Source organism: Brachycentrus maculatus, unplaced genomic scaffold, assembly GCF_059751285.1.
Source record: "Brachycentrus maculatus isolate JH-2025_06_01 unplaced genomic scaffold, ASM5975128v1 h1tg000458l, whole genome shotgun sequence".
NCBI lineage: Eukaryota > Metazoa > Arthropoda > Insecta > Trichoptera > Brachycentridae > Brachycentrus > Brachycentrus maculatus.
Genome location: NW_028281205.1, coordinates 425,583 through 442,363, shown reverse-complemented (window position 1 = coordinate 442,363; position 16,781 = coordinate 425,583). Strand labels below are relative to the sequence as shown.

Below are 16,781 nucleotides of genomic sequence, written 5' to 3'. Positions count from 1 at the left end.
GCTTAGGTGGTCAGCTGGAGTGTCCCTTAGAGGCGAAGTAAAGAGTTCACGCCTGGAAGCCTGGCTGTAACAGGCATCAATAGTAAGGTAGAGGAAAGGCAATTGGAGGTGGTATGGGCCGCAGAGGACGCAGAGAACCTGATCATATTGTGAACCAGGCAATTGCCATGGATACTCGAAACACATCTAGAGGAAGATCAAAGAATTCGTGGATGCTGCAGAGATAACATGATTCGAAGGCATGGCCTAGGTGACGTTGTCCAGGACAGAAAGACCTATAACCTGAGGACGAGGAGAGCTGACCCCAGCAGTCTACAAAGATGATAAGTTGGGATGGAGCCAGGAAGAAGAAGATTTTGATATACCTACTTGATCATGTCAAGTTTTACTCGGCTTTTCTCTGCTAATATTTCCAACCACACTAATTGTTTTACAGAAATTTATAGAAATAAATAGATTTCTATTCCTGTTCTGAATCTCATGAACTGGATCTATGATACGTTTGCATGATTCTCACGAACGGAGCTATCTACATTTGCATCAATCTCACAAACTGGAGCTATCTATACTCGTATGAATCTCACGAACGGAGCTATTTACATTTGCATGAATCTCACGAACGGAGCTTTCTACATTTGCCTGATTCTCAAGAACGGAGCTATCTACATTTGCATGAATCTCACGAACGGAGCTTTCTACATTTGCATGATTCTCACGAACGGAGCTATATACATTTGCATGTGTCTCACGAATGGAGCTATTTACATTTGCATGAATCTCACGAACGGAGCTTTCAACATTTGCATGATTCTCACGAATAGAGCTATCTACATTTGCATGAATCTCACGAACGGAGCTATCTACATTTGCATGAATCTCACGAACGGAGCTATCTACATTCGCATGAATCTTACGAACTAAATTCACATTCGCAGGAATATCTCGAATTATAGCGGTTCTCGCAAGTTCAAAAGACGTGGCGTATTGTCATATGACAACACAATAGGGTATTGTTCATATTGTGCATTTAGCGAGAACATCACAAAGTGAGCGAACATGTTCTACAAGGTTAAGCTGCTATTATTTCATATTTTGCAAAATACCATAGAGTAGAATTTATAATTGTCGTGATCATAGAGTAGAAAACCTAAAAAGTAGTAAATATGTACATACAATATACATATATGTGTGTGTGTGAGAGAGAGAGAGAGGGACCGTAATGGCGGCGCCATCTGTTGAATGAAATCACTCAAAACTAAACATTGATCATGGCAAATAGCGTGTTTCTTGGTAGCTACTCTGACTTCAATTTTCACTGCTTCACAAGAATTGTGAAATTGTATACATAAATATATATATATATATATATATATATATATATATATATATATATATATATATATATATATATATATATATATATATATATATATATATATATATATATATATATATATATATATATATATATATATATATATATATATATATATATATATATATATATATATATATATATATATATATATATATATATATATATATATATACGTGTGTTTGTGTGTGTGTGTGTGTGTCAACTTGTTTAAAATAGTTAGTCTCCTAGGGTTGATTGTTTTTCTATATTTTAAATTTTTTTATGTAGTTACATTTTTTAATACAATTTCTGTACATTTATACATATGGCAAACTTATAGTTTTATATTCGCTGTGCCTCTCCAAAAAATAGACTGCGCTCTTGTGCTTGGAGAAGGACTTAAGTTTTATTTGATTATTTGATTATTGATATACGTGTGTGTATTGACTTTATATGAATTATCCTCATTACAGATTTTTGAGCAACAATACGCCCGCCTCCGTAGTGTAATGGTTAGCACGCTGGGCTACCGTACTGGAGGTCCCGGGTTCGATTCCCAGGTGGGACAAATAATAATGATTTTTTCACTCTAATACTTATTCCATATTAACCTTATTCCATATTACCAGTCCAGGGTAATATGGAATAAGTATTAGAGTGAAAAAATCATTATTATTTGTCCCACCTGAAGCGGAAGGCTGATCGCCTTTCCTTCATGTGTTAACGATCAAAAAAACACTGCGTTCATATGATGCAGTGCCCTATGCACCATTGGGGTGCGGATAAGGGTTTGAAAAAAAAATGCATTATTCGTACCACACAAACCTATAATACCATGCTGTGGAATTTTTGATGCAGAGGTTTTCTTCGATGTGATTCTGTATTTCCATTCATGTCAGACTAAAACAAATTGTGTTTTATGGATTATATTAGATCAATACTTCCGCATCCGGAAGCTCTGACTGTGCGTCCGGTCTGCGTGCTAATAGAAAAGTACCCTGAAGGAAGTCGCAGACGTGATTCGCACGAGAAAGCAGGAAATCCGTATAAAGTCACAGTCCACTGGCTTCCTCCAAACCGCTGTTATAGGAGGATCAACGTACTGCAGTATTATGCAAAGAATGCCTGCGTTATCAAATCAATTTGTAGCGATTCCATGTTAAAAATACAATATTAACTTCGATGTTTGTGTATATGTATATGTTTATGTTTATGTATATTCAATTTTTGATGTATGCTAAAATATCATATAATGATGATTAAAGAAAACATTTCGTTTTTTACCACTTGAGTTTTATTATAGACTACATGTTTCAGAAGTTAAACTTCCATCATTCAGGTCTGTATAATAACTATATAAACGAAGTGTTTTCTTTAATCATTGTAACATGTCTTACCACAAAGTTAATGCCGAAACAATAAATAAAATATCATATAATGATGTACAAGAGTTTGAAAATGTATGATGATATGCCTGAATGTTTAAGAATGAAAAGAGTCTGAAAAAAATTAAAAATAAATGCTTAATTTACTGTAAAGAGATGTAATGTAAATATATTTATATACATATAAATATATATATATATATATATATATATATATATATATATATATATATATATATATATATATATATATATATATATATATATATATATATATATACAATAAATAAAATATCATATAATGATGTACAAGGGTTTGAAAATGTATGATGATATGCCTGAATGTTTATGATAAAAAAGAGTCTGAAAAAAATTAAAAATAAATGCTTAATTTACTGTAAAGAGATGTAATGTAAATATATTTATATATATATTTATATATATATATATATATATATATATATATATATATATATATATATATATATATATATATATAAATATATATATATATATATATATATATATATATATATATATATATATATATATATATATATATATATATATTATTATATATATATATATATATATATATATATATATATATATATATATATATATATATATATATATATATATATATATATATATAAATATAAATATATATATCGCTCACTCCTTTTAACGTCATATATCAAAAATCGTAAATCTTTAGTTGTGTATTTTTTAGGAATGCCCAGAAAATGTACTATACCCAAGCAAAAGCGGCATATTTTTAACTTAATATTTACCCGCTACAGGGCAGAAATTTTGTTTTGGCGTCTTGAAGAAAAGGTATTGTTTGATTATTTATTTTAAATATACTAAATGTTTTTCCAATGCAGGAAAAAACATTCAGATTTTACCTAAAAAGATCTGTTGCACAGTAAAAAGTTCAATAAGTGGCTTGATATTTATTTTGATTACATTTTATTATATTTTTAAACTTTGAAAACGATCGAAGAGTTTTATACGGTGGTATGGAAGCGAATGGTATGGAGCGAATGGATACCGAGATAATGACTAAGAAAATATACGTGGCTAATGTGAGAGGGAAAACAGAACGAGGACGACCGAAAAAGACTTGGCACGATCAGATCAATCAGAACCTAAAATCTGGCGGTGTCAAAAGTCTGCGTAATCGGAGGGCATCTATGACTAGATGTATGGATGTGAAGGAGGCGAGGAGTGTATGTCAGGACGGAAGAGTGTGGCGTTCCATCCTATCTGCCTACCCCTGCGGGGAAACGGCGTGATGGTAGTAGTAATAGTAGTATTTAGTAAAAACGATCTCCTGAAAAATCAAGTTTTTTTATATATGACGTTGTTGAAAGGAGTGAGCGATATATACAAACATAGTTTTAAGACGTAAACATGATTTACATAGACTTATAAAAAAAACCTCTCTAACTTATGAAGCACATTTGCATACCAAAGATTTATTTGTGTGCAAAATACTTTAAAAAATAATAACTCATTATAAAAAAAAACACATATTTCATAGTCAATGTAGACTGGCCATGTTTGGAATACGCGAGAAGAACATGACAACCTTGAACTTTAACTATTGGCTCTTAGATCACAGTCAGACGTTGAAATTAATTATCGATGTATTAATTTTACTCATACAATTTTATGCGAGCACAAAGCTATGAATAGAACTGCTTTGTATAGAGGTAAAATTAAAAAATTAAAATCTGACGCGATGTTCATGGTGTTTCAAGCGTTGCATTTTGATGCATTTTACACATCGCTCAATCCTTTCAACGACGTCATATTATTTATGAAAAAAAAACTAGATATTTCACGAGATTGTTTTTACAGTTTAAAAATATAATAAAATGTATTAAAAATAAATATCAAGCCACTTATTGAACTTTTTACTGCGCAACAGATCTTTTTAGGTAAAACCTGAATGTTTTTTCTCCATTTGAAAAATATTTAATGTATCAAAAAATATAATTAAACAATGCATTTAATTCAAAGTGGAAAAACTCAACTTTCTGCCCTGTAGCGGGTAAATATTAAGTCAAAAATAAGCCGCTCTTGCTGGGATATAGTACATTTTCTGGGCATTCTATATATATTTCTTACCTTTAAATAATTCCTTTATTTTCAAAACCACATAATACTTCCAAGAAAAACTTCATTTTACAATGCAAAAACAGTATTTTAAGAAGAAAAAAAATATTACGAAAAATGTTGCCTGGATTTAGAGAAAATTATATTCTTCTTCTAACCCTTATCCGCACCCAATGGTGCATAGGGCACTGTATCGTATTGACGTAGTGTTATCCTCATCGTTACTTACATGAAGGCAAGGTGATCACTCTTGCACTAGAACTCAAATCCGGGGTAATGTTAAATAGATATTAGAGTGTAAAATCACTAATATTTATATTATCGACCCCCCTGGGAATCGAACCCGGAATCTCCAGCACGGCATGTGAACACGCTAACCATTACACTGCGGAGGCGGACAAAATATATGAAAATACATCAGGACGCTGCGATCCGGTTTTTCCCATAAAATATTTCGTTTTTTCCTTTATAATATCGTGAGTGTACTGGCAGAAAACGTTAACTCGAATTCGACATTCACGAATTCTACCCATTATTGATAACTACACTATTCAAATTCTTGGAAGTTCCATATATATGAACCAATTTAGAAGCATTGTTCTTGAATCACTAGAACTTCACTAGAGATCTAGTGAGAGATGAGACCTCTATTGGTGAGATGAAAAGAAGCTTTTTATTGGCGGGCTTATTGCTAAAAAGCAATATCTTCCAACCGACCAAAGACGGACTAGTGATATTGATCAAAACGTTTGATACCATATATAGCCGTTTGCAATCAGAGGGTAGATAGTACTTGAACATTTAAAAAACATAAATTACAAATTGACATTAAAAAAAAAAACATAAATTACATATTAATATACCAATTACCAATTAACAAAAGACGATAATAAGGAGGGCAAAGGAAGACGGGAGTTTAGGGAAGGAGGTAGAGGGAGGTTTGATCGACAGTTAGGATTCTAATGACAGATAGTAATGTCTCAGGCGTTTTTAAAAGTTAATACATATTATTGTCTGATGTAATAGATTTTATCAAAAAACTAAAAAACAAAAAGATGAAAATGAAAAAAAAAAAAAAGTATTCTAGGATTCTAATGATAAATAGGTAGTCAGGTAGCAAGTTTAAGGAAGAGAGGAGGGGTCAGGGGAGGAGGAGATGGACAGTAGGGTTCTAAGGTAAGATAATGATGTTTCAGGCGTTTTTTGAAGGTTAAAATAGAAGGTGCATTTTTTACGTTTAGAGGTAGTTCATTCCAGAGTCTAGCCGCTTGGACAGTAAAGGTACTGTACATGAAGTTTAAATAAATAAATAAATAAATAAATAAAATTTAATTATTTAATAAAAAAAAACTTATTTTTTCAATGCAAAAACGGTGTTTAAAGCAAAAAAATACCTTGCGTAAATGTTGCCTCGGTTTAAAGACATCAATTTGCGAGACCTTAATAAATTATCTTAACAAGATATACATATACTCTTAAATATCACGCACTCCTTTCAAGAACGTCATAATTCAAAAATCGACAATTTTCAGTTGTGCATATATTCAGAATGCCCAGAAAATGTACTATATCCCAGCAAAAGCGGCATATTTTTAACTTAATATTTACCCGCTACAGGGCAGAAAGAGTTGTTTTTGCATTTTGAAGAAAAGGTATTGTTTACTTATTTATTTAAATATACTAAATATTTTTTAAATTGAGAAAAAACCTTCAGGTTTTACCTAAAAAGATTTGTTGCACAGTAAAAAGTTCAATAAGTGGCTTGATATTTATTTTTAATACATTGTGTTATTTTTTTAAACTTAAAAAACGTTCTGAAAAATCAAGTTTTTTGATTTATGACGTTCTTGAAAGGAGTGAGCGATATGTACAATTTACCTTAAAAAATAATATTACTGCGCAGTACAAAAACAGGTTTAAATATCACATTATTTCTTTTATCATTATTTATGCTAAACCTGAAGTAATAAACAACTAAAAAATTAACTTATTAATTACGCTTATAGATACAGGTTATGTGAAAGGAAATTGATACTAGAATCATACTAGCTTCCTTTGTAAAAAAATTCACAAAACAACAACAAAAATCACACGTGTAACATTCACCAATTCTACCCATTATTGACAACCACACTACTCAAATTCTTGGAAGTTCTATATATATGAACCAATTTAGAAACCTTGTTCATGAATCACTAGAACTTCACTAGAGACATCTATTGGTGAGATGTAAAGAAGCTTTTTATTAAGCAGAAACTCTTATATTGACGGTCGTAAGCCCCGTAAATGCCCAGACTTCCATATTCTTCTTCATCTTTGATGAGATGTCAAAAAATAATATGAAAATAACTCCTGTAATTGGAGATAATCCAGATTTTGTGAACAAGTATTTGGACACACTCAAAATGTTGTAAACAAAAATCACTTTAAAAGTGCGTTCTCTTAGACCAGTGGTTATGAACCGTTTTGAAGTTGTGGAGCATTTTTAATCGTTAAGCAAATTCGCGATAGCTAAAAACGAAAGATCAAAAAAACATACACATAAAACTTTTATAAAAAATAAAACTGATTATTTTATTACATCATCGGCATTAAGTTTGTGGTAGGACGTGATAAAATAGTTGGTAAACTGACGCTTACATTTAGACCTGAAGATGGAGATGCACAAGTCATAAATCAGAAAACTTGATTTTTCAGGGGATCGTTTTTAAAGTTTAAGAATAAAATAAAATGTATTAAAAATAAATATCAAGCCGCTTATTGAACTTTTTACTGTGCAACAGATCTTTTAAGGTAAAACCTGAATGTTTTATCTCCATTTAAAAAATATTTAGTATATTTAAAAAAATAATTAATCAATACCTTTTCTTCAAAATGCAAAAACAACACTTTCTGCCATGTAGCGGGTAAATATTAAGTTACAAATATGCCTCTATTGCTGGGATATAGTACATTTTCTGGGCATTCCGAAAACATGCACAACTGAAAATTGACGATTTTTTTTATATACGGTTGAAAAGGAAAGAGCGAAATGTGGAAGAGGTAAATATTATTTGCAGACAGATTGGTGTGGGTTCGATTTTCTCTGCCTACCTCTGCGGTAAGCGGCGTGATGGTTAGCTAGTTAAATTAAAATAGCTTCAACAGTTCAAGGTGAATTGTGATTGCAGGTAATATTGAAATATGAGGCAATAAGCACATAACATTAAAATTTCATAATACTCGTAAAGTGCTCAATCTAAACGTAAATCTTTCAGTGAGTCGTTCGCATTAAAGATTCGTTCGGATTAGGGAATAGTTCGGATTAGGGATACGTTCGGATTGGGGATACGGTCGGATTAGATAGTCGTTCGGATTAGATAGTCGTTCGGATTAGGGAATCGTTCGGATTAGGAAACCGTGCGGATTATTAGTATTCTAAAAGTAGTATAGTAAGAAAAATGAGAGAAAAGGGTAAATTTCTGGTGATGAAAACGCTCTTTATTTTACATTTTTATTTAGGTACTTAATGAATTTACAACGTTTTGTGTGTCTAAATACTTGATTATTTTTTGACATCTCATCATAGATAAAGAAGAATATGGAAGTCCAGACTTCCGTTTTCTTCTTCACTATGTGGATATGTCAATATGGTTTTCAAACAAAAAAAAACTCAAATTCATTTACGATTATTGCAATTAGACGTACAGTAAAATATTTTTCGCAATTCCAATGATGTCCAGCTCGAACATATAACTATTATTATGTATAATTAAAATATATTTGTACTTTGTTTTAAAATCACTATAAAAATTTTATTATAACTTAATTATAATGTCTACCGGATTCGGAGCTAATTGCTTCTTTATGAAGACTAATCAGTAATTATTAAGATATAAATGTATTGTTTAGTCATATTTTCTTAATTTCTTTTTACCTTATGTTTTTTTTTATATTATCTCATTTGTTTACTTTTAATATGCTTCTTACCTTATGTTTTTCTCATTTATTTCTTTTAAATATGCTTCTTATGCCTATATATTATACCTGTTTATTGTTTTTATATTTTGCCATGTATTACTTTAGGTTATTTAAAAATAAAAACTTTTTTGTAAGTTTATTATTTGTGTTCCAGTCTTGTTAACCTTCATCCCATGTCCAAAAATGAGAAATAGAAATTACTCATCGGGAATGTTATGTATACATAAGTCATATATCGCTCACTCCTTTCAAGAACGTCATAAATAAAAAAAACTCGATATTTCAGGAGAACGTTTTTAATGTTTTAAAATATAACACAGTGTATTAAAAATAGATATCAAGCCTATTATTGAACTTTTTACTGTGCAACAGATCTTTTTAGGTAAAACCTGAAGGTTTTTTCTCCATTTGATAAATATTTAATATATTTAAAAAAATAATTAAACAATACATTTTCTTCAAAATGCAAAAACCATATTTTCTGCCCTGTAGCGGGTAAATATTAAGTTAAAAATATGCCTCTTTTGCCGGGATATAGTACATTTTCTGGGCATTCGATTGACGATTTTTGATTAATGACGTCCTTGAAAGGAGTGAGCGATATGTATGTAATATGTTTTGAAAAAATAAATAAATAATAAAATAATTATAATGATTTTAAAACAAAGTTTTTAATTTTAATTATAAAATGGAAAATCACAAAGTTAGTGCTTCAAATATAAATTATATTATCAGGTACTACAAAATATGATCATTTCTGACAAGCGTTTTGAACGACCGTTGGATTTTGTCACGCTAAACGCTGTTTGTTTACATAATTCTGTATTTCTACTTTAAAAAAACTTGCATGTAAGGAGATAAATACATAATTAAGAGTACATTAGTCCATTGGTGTACGTGGGTTACCGAAATAATGAGAAAAAACCGGTCAGAGGTAATGTTGATTACCTCTGATAATTCGAGAGTTCATTCACAGCCGGCATTATCGTTTATTTCAAATACTAAGTAATTACGTTATCAAAGGTATGAAAGATTAATTACATACCTCGGGTTCAGTTTACAGTCTTCACACCGAATCAAAAACACTAAAACACGGACACCTTTCCGAAAAATATTGACAAAAGTAAACAACACACCCAACCCCGGCGAGAACTTGACATAAACTGAATCCGTGACGTGATTGGTTATTTACAAGTGACGTAAACTTAAGCTAATGAAATGTTTTTATAAAAAAGTAAAACCATCTTTTTAATACAGATAGTATTGTGCAACAAATTGAAATACTTTTACTAATACATTTTCATATATTACTTGATAGATTAGGTATTTTTGTTCTGTCAAACCCAATAGTGTGGCTAGCCGTGAAAATTTTTAAAACTAAGCAAATAACACGCGTAGGTACCTACGTTTTTTTAATTGCGCAAACTACAATAGATTTTTTATCGATGGCGCATAAGACACCAAACGCGGTGATAGATTTATATTAGAGGCATAAAACTTAAAATTCATTACGCATAATGCATCTTACCTCTTTCTATATTGGCGCCATATATTGTAAATATACACTCACTAACTTACCATCTCTTGGATTCTTGTAAGATAAACGTCTTAAACTGGCAGTACACAATGGAGTTCTGGATCCAATTCTACTGCAATTAAACATAACATAACAAAATACAAGTGGAACCGATAAACACTACTAAATTTGGAGTAAGGTCCTTAAAATATATTGCCTATACCCAAATTAACCAGGTGTCTGATTTATAATACATATATATAATAGAACCCATTCGGGGATCCAAAATAAATGATCTGAAAAGGTACTTTATGGAAAGATATACATGAAAAGTTAAGTTAAATTTTCTTATTTTGTTTTTACCTTATGTTTTTTTTATATTTTGCCATGTATTATTTTTGGTTATTTAAAAAAAATCTTTTTTGTTACTTTATTATTTGTGTTCCAGTCTTGTTAACCTTAATCCTATGTTCTAAAATGAGAAATATATATATATATATATATATATATATATATATATATATATATATATATATATATATATATATATATATATATATATATATATATATATTTATATAAATATATATATATATATATATATATATATATATATATATATATATATATATATATATATATATATATATATATATATATATATATATATATATATATATATATATATATTTATATACAGGTGTTTGCGGAGAATCTTAGGCGTGCGGTGGTTTGACTTTGTGAGGAATGAAGAGATAAGGCGTAGGACGCAGCAAATCTTGGTCACAACTGTCGTCAAAAAAAGGCGATTCAGTTGGCTTGGCCACGTACTCCGCATGCCTCCTGAGAGCCTTAATCAAGCTTGCCTCTTTTACAAGGCATCAGGTTCGCGCCGCCCAGGACGACCATTGCTGACAATTCGTAGGCAGTTCTCGTCAGAACTTCGCGACGCGGATCTGACTTGGGAGGATGCAAGGGAGCTGGCAGCCGACAGAAAAGCCTGGAGACAGTTTGTGGACTCCATATGCTCCACCTAGGGAGCGGATATGGTTATTATTTATTTATTATATATATATATATATATATATATATACACACATCTATTGTGAGATGAGAGAAGCTTTTTATTAAGCAAAAACTCTTTCCATTGTACGTGAAGTCCGAATCCTAGATGATAATCACATCCATGAGAAACGCCAGAAAATATAATTTAAATTTTATTTTTTTTTAGTTATGTAAAATATATATTATTAATTCTGTTCGCCTCCGTAGTGTAATGATCAGCACGCTCGGCTACAACGGTATGTACGACTGGAGGTCCCGGGTTCGTTTCCCAGGGGGGGTCATATAAATATTTGTGATTTTTTTCACTCTAATATTTATTCAATATTACCCTGGACTGGTACCTGAAGCGGAGGGTTGATCACCTTGCCTTCGAGTGTTAATGTTTAAGATAACACTATGTTTATATAATGCAGTGCCCTATGCACCATTGGGGTGCGGATAAGGGTTTAATTTTAAAAAATGTAATAAGTTTTGAAAAATAAATAAATAAATTTATGGAAGTGAAGCATGGAGTAGACAGAAGGATGAAAGTAGACTGAATGCAGTTGGAGTGCGATCTCTCAGTGCGGCAAAACAATGTATGATAGATGTTCAAATGGTGGGATAAGAAAAAAATACAAGGCTGAGATAAACCGATACAATTAAGGAAGGAGTGTTGAGATAGTTTTGGCATGTAAAACTTACTAAATAACCATCACGCCGCTTCCTCGCAGGGGTAGGCAGAGAGAATAGAACGCCACACCACTCTGTCTTTGCAAACATTCTCGCCTCTTCCACGTTCATGCATCTCCTCATAGTTTTGACTCCTAACCTAACCGCTTTCAAGTGTTTGCCATACTTGATCGTATCAAGTTTTTCTCGGTCTTCCTCTGCTCCTTTTTCCAATTACATTCACCTCATAAATTTGTTTTACCGTTCTTTCCTCACTCATTCGTTCTTCATGTCCAAACCATCTCAACACACCTTTCTTAATTTTATCGATCATGCTTATCTCAGATTTGCATTCCTTTCTTATTTCACTATTCGAACATTTATCATACATCGTTTTGTCGCACATACTTCTGAGAGATCGAATTTCGACTACATTCAGTCTACTTTCATCTTTATTTGGCGTGTAAATCGATTGAGTAAAACAAATTTATGAGGCAAAAGCAGATGAAGATTTAGGAAAACTTGGCATGATCAAGTATTTCAAATACAGCGAAACCTCTATCTATCGTTCCTCGAATAATCGTTTTTCCGGAATGTCGTTTATTTCTTCTACCCCGAATTAATTTCATACTTAACTGAACCGCATCGACCGTTTCTCTATCACCATTTACCGCATTTATCGTTCGAATTAAGCTGCATTTTTGATACATTATGTCTGTTTTTTTTTTTACATTCTTTTCAATTTTTTACATTGAACGGCAACATATGGGATAGAAACTATCGAAAGCTTGTGTAACCGATGGCAGGAGAGGTCGATATTGATGAAAAGGAGCCGCTGCCTGTACCTGCATTTCCAGAAGCGTGTACACTCTTTGAAAGAAAACTTTCTACAACGCGCATTTAATAACCGATGCTGAAAAAAATACTTTTTGCAAAGCCGAAAATATACGAAAATATAAATAGATAATAAAACTATTGAAAATAAAACAGTTAAAAAAACTAATTTTGATAAATAAACTTTAGTATTTTTTTAAAAATTCTATTCAGGTTTGTAATTTTTTTTAAATAAATACATTTGCATCTGAAACCTTTATTCTTCTTTGAATTTTATCATGGTTATGCAGATTGGGAGGACGGTATCTTTACTTGGTCGTATCTACTTGCGTATTGACTTCTTAATCCCGCATTCATAGTTTATTTTAACAGGTCCTTTTAAAAACGATAGATAGAGGTTTCACTGTACTTGGATGTGATCAAGTCAGAATTCAGAATAACCATACTATCTTTTATTTGGCAGTCATAAACTGGCAAGATCAATGCTGGCTGGAAGATCTTTATTTTAAGACTTGTTTAGAAACAAGTGAAAACGGTGAAGAATATGCATACTGTAAGTTCTGTTTAACAGATCGTGCTATTTGAATCAAAATTTTAAAGAAATGGCAAAAAAGCAAGCACACAGATTTTGGGTTAATGATTCCATACAGATTTTATACAGATTTCTAGATTCAGATTTTTTGGTTTAACATATCGCTTACTCCTTTCAAGAACGTCATAAATCAAAAAACTTGATTTTTTGGGAGAATGTTTTAAAAGTTTAAAAATAAAACACAATGTATTGAAAATAAATATCAAGCCACTTATTGAAATGTGTACTGTGCAACAGATCTTTTTAGGTAAAACCTGAAGGGTTTTTCTCCATTTGAAAAATAATTAGTTAATTATTCTTAATTATAAAAATAATTAAGAATTAGGATTTAAAAAAAATAATTAAACAATACCCTTTCTTCAAAATGCAAAAAACAACATTTTCTGCCCTGTAGTGGGTAAATATTAAGTTAAAAATATGCCTCTTTTGCTGGGATATAGTACATTTTCTGGGCATTCCGAAAACACGCCCAACTCAAAATTCACGATTTTTTTATTTATGACGTTCTTGAAAGGAGTCAGCGATATGCCAAATAGAAAACTTGAATTAGCCAGTCAGTGTTGCCATATGGCAACACTGACTGGCTAATTTAAATTTTCTCAATTCTCGTCCTATTATCGATCATCGAATCGCCGTCAAAAAAGTTTCACTTCAAAAAATAAATATCTAAACATGCCCAATACATATTATTTTTTGACATCACATCAAAGATGAAGAAGAATATGGAAGTCTGGGCATTTACGGGGCTGACGACCGTCATCGGCTGGTTTAAGTGGCCACTTTACACACGTGTAACATTCACCAATTCTACCCATTATTGACAACCACACTACTCAAATTCTTGGAAGTTCCATATATAAGAACCAATTTAGAAACCTTGTTCTTGAATCACTAGAATTTCACTAGAGACATCTATTGGTGAGATGTAAAGAACCTTTTTTACTAAGCAGAAACTCTTATATTAGATGACGGTCGTCAGCCCCGTAAATGCCCAGACTCCATATTCTTCTTTATCTTTAATGAGATGTCAAAAAATAAAATGAAAATAACTCCTGTAATTGGAGATAATCCAGATTTTGTGAACAAGTATTTGGACACACTCAAAATGTTGCCCAATACATTACTAAATAAAAGACCGTTCATTAGAAAGCTGCTTTATGGTATATAATAATTAAATTAAATAATAACCAACAAAAATTGTACAATTAGATTTCTACAGGGTAACAATTTTAAAATGATAAATAGTTTGTTTTCATTCTTACATTGTGGGCTGCGGTCCTCGCATAACAAAACTCTCATTAAAATGAACCTCTTAATAATCAAAACCGTATTTTTAGCGGGCAACACTCATTTCATTACATTTTGAATAATTATCTATGCATTTCAAGCCAGGTTAAATCTATGGAGAACTAACCTCAAAATACGATTCAGGATTAGGTTAGAATAGAAGAGTTTCTGGAGATTACGTTCATTATTATGAAATAGATTATTTGAAACATATAATCGTATGAATTAATTATTTGGCTAGTGATAAATATCAATTCCTTCGTGTCATTTTAGACATTCGCCTCCAAAGAGGTAGCAAAATGTACATATTTAGATTAGGCAAACTAAAATTAGACACACCCACAATGAAAGAAAGAATATTTTCAACAATGTTTTAACCTTACGTATTAATATAATTATTAAATATACATTTCTTGAAGCAGTTGTATTAGAGTTGAGGACATCTTCGCATACAAGTTTCCAAATTTACTTAATCATAATAATCATGGAGCAATATTTTGCAAAGTATTCGAAAAAATAAATAAATTAAAAAACATTTTATAAAATCAACGTTGTTTAGTAAGAGGAATATTGTATGAAATCAATGTTTTTATTATCTTCATTGATAGGCATTGTAATTTCAAATAATACTATACACGTTTTCTAAACCACTTAAATTAATGAAATCATTATTTGATAAATAACATTAAAATTTATTGCAATACTTTCTCAGCTCTGCAAAAGTACACTGGAACCTCGTTAGTCCAAATGGATCTTTGTCAGACGGGAGGAATATCTATTTAATATAATCAACCTATAAAGGATTGTGTAAGACTCGTTTTGTGTTTATAACAGCCGATATAATTAATATTTTCATTCACCATTTTCTTTTGGAAAATTCGCCTTCGGAAAAACGTTATTTTCGTAAGTTGGCAATGAACGACGTCACAGAATCGATGGAGTTATTTTAATGTTGGTTTCATTGCTAAATTATTGGCGGCTCTATTTGTTGAATCTATGGTCCACCCTCCCACCCCCCTCCTCTCATATTTGTATAACACAAATGATAGTATAGTAGTAAACAAACAATCCATACTATTACTATTACAGCTCTATAAACCATATGACGTCATACGACGTTCAATGACGGAAATTTGATGACGTATACGAACGCACGTTTTTCGTTTTATTAAAATATCTAAAGTTTAAACTTTAATATCTCCCTTAGTTCCCGACAGATTTCAATAAGAATGTTATCGATAGTCTTGTGATTTTTAATATTTATTTATTAGCCAATAATCCAACATCTTGACAAAAGTCTATTGCACGACAAACATACTATAAAGATATGGCGGTTCCAACAGTTTTAATATCATACGACGAACGCTTGTCAAAAAAATACGCTAAAATACCTTCAAACATTGGTCATAATTTTCGAAAGTATAAATAAATTAAAGTAAATAAATATTATCAACATAAACTTCACAATAATAGAGTTAAAATGGATTATTCTTTCAATTCGCATCATAAAATTTTGACACTTATCATAAACTATAATAAAATAAAGGTCTTGTCATGCGTGAAGTGACGCAACTATTGAATCGGCCTATTGGAAAGCAAATAGAGCAGAGACAAACCATGATATATTGCACAGGTAGGTACTGATGCAAATTGTAAAGCGAACCTAACAACGAGGTTAGGTTCGATTGGGGTCGTAGGCACATGGGTACTAAGTGCTGGTAATAATTAGAGAATTAATAGAGAGAACTAGCTTAATTTGTTAAAGCAAAGACGCAGAAAATGCTCGTTGGTTAACGTACTGAATGCTGTATTCATCAGGTAGCACTTCATCTTTTAATTTAATGATAAAATCTATGACTTTAACCCTTACTGGTCCAATGTCGAATCTCATTCGACATAGATTTTGCGCTCTTAGGTCCCATGTCGGATGTTATTTGACATTTTTTTCATCATTAGTATTACTTATTTAAATTCCAACATTATATTTTTGTCCGCCTCCGTAGTGTAATG

At 31.2% G+C, this 16,781-nt stretch overlaps 1 protein-coding gene across 1 annotated transcript in view; it reads right to left on the bottom strand.

The window, feature by feature from the left end:
* The window catches only part of LOC148302385 (putative fatty acyl-CoA reductase CG8306), a 29,947-nt gene extending 19,955 nt beyond the window's left edge, over positions 1-9,992 (bottom strand). Inside the window, exon 1 of the mRNA XM_088271699.1 lies at positions 9,872-9,992. The gene's annotated coding sequence lies outside the window, so the exon portion shown is untranslated. The remainder of the gene's footprint in view (positions 1-9,871) is intronic.
* Between the last annotated feature and the right edge of the window lie 6,789 nt (positions 9,993-16,781).